The sequence below is a fragment of the Heteronotia binoei genome, chromosome 14, assembly GCF_032191835.1.
Source record: "Heteronotia binoei isolate CCM8104 ecotype False Entrance Well chromosome 14, APGP_CSIRO_Hbin_v1, whole genome shotgun sequence".
In the NCBI taxonomy this organism is placed as follows: Eukaryota; Metazoa; Chordata; class Lepidosauria; order Squamata; family Gekkonidae; genus Heteronotia; species Heteronotia binoei.
In genome coordinates, this window is record NC_083236.1 from 53,757,980 (window position 1) to 53,759,512 (window position 1,533).

At 38.6% G+C, this 1,533-nt stretch overlaps 1 non-coding gene across 1 annotated transcript; it reads left to right on the forward strand.

Moving 5' to 3' along the window:
* The first annotated feature begins 1,165 nt into the window (after positions 1-1,165).
* TRNAT-UGU (transfer RNA threonine (anticodon UGU)) lies at positions 1,166-1,240 on the forward strand. The gene has a single exon. It is a non-coding gene; the product is annotated as a tRNA-Thr (tRNA).
* The last annotated feature ends 293 nt before the right edge of the window (positions 1,241-1,533 follow it).

Consider the following 1,533-nt stretch of genomic DNA (forward strand, 5'->3'; position numbering starts at 1 on the left):
CTGGCATCCGGAGAGAACATCAACTGTCCCCTTGCATCAACACTCAAAGTCTTCACCTCCATTCTTTGTTCTACTTCTGCTCCACAGCATAGAATCAGACATTTTGATAAACTGATGGTGGGAAAAAATGTCAACATTATTAGATCAGATGCTGAGAGTGTCTCCAATACCTTAAAGTAATTGAGCAGAAGGAAGGAGATGGAGGGACCAGAGTAGTTTATCAGTACCCTTGACAGTTATAACTTCCTGAAAAATCTGAACATTGACAGACCAAGGATAAGGAATAAGACAGAACTGCATGGACTAGTTTTCTGACCTAATAAAGCTGTTATATATGAGCTGGCTTGAACTAAATGCAAGTGTTCATTTGAGAAAAAGCTGACTTTTATGCTCTCCATAGTTAAAGAGACTTCTGTAATTTGCGCTATAATAAGAGTCAAACTTAAGACAATTTTGTGGTTTGCACTGTAACAACCACTTTTTAGTAGGGTCCTTTGCATCTTGATTAGGACAAACACTGAATTTAGTGTGCTATACACTTCAATTCCTCTGTAATTCTGGAGTACGAAAACAGAACTTATTCTGTCCTAAAATTCTGAACTAAGTATTTTGTTATCAACTAAAATGTTTTATGAGTCCAACACAGTTTTATTCAAGGTATAAGCTTTCATGTGGAAGCATGTTTTTTCAGATGGAGTTAAACATAATTTCCTCAACCATTACATATAAGAGCAAGGCTTAGTTGCCAGGAAGGGCTAGTTAAGATGCATAAGTGACTGGGTGTTTATAGCTGAATTCTCACATCTGTTTGTTAACGCTTGTATTTGTATGCTGATTTACTGCCATTCACAGATCTTACCAACCACCTTAATCCAATCTCGTCTAATCACCAGTTATTTATGCATCTTGACTCTAACTAGCCCTTTCTGGCAACTAATGCCCCCAACCTTCTCTCTTCCTATATGCAATGGATGAGGAAATTCTGTGTCACTGTATCTGAAGTGTGCTTTCACACAAAAGCTTATACCTTGAATACAACAACTTTGTTGGTCTTAGAGGTGCCCCTGGACTCATTTGTTCTGCTGCTTCAGATCAACATGGCTATCCACCTGAATCTAAAATATTTTATTGCCATTTTTCCAAAATCACCACAGATAACTGTAGGGGAGGGATGGTGGCTCAGTGGTAGAGCATCTGCTTTGTAAGCAAAAGGACCCAGGTTCTATTCCTGGCATCTCCAACAAAAAAACGTCCAAACAAGTAGGCATGAAAAACCTCAGCTTGAGACCTGGAGAGCTGCTGCCAGTCTAAATAGATAATACTGACTTGGATGGGCCCAGGGTCTGATTCAGTATAAGGCAGCTTCATATGTTTATATAATGACATCTGTAACTTAGATGTGAAGACCTTATTGCAGAACTGGCCCTTCAATTTAGTCCCAGTATAATAAACTTATAGTTTTCTAGATTGTTATTACCACACTGGGAGAGAGCAAACAGGAGTTCTTACAAATCCAGAGGCAAAATAGCAAAA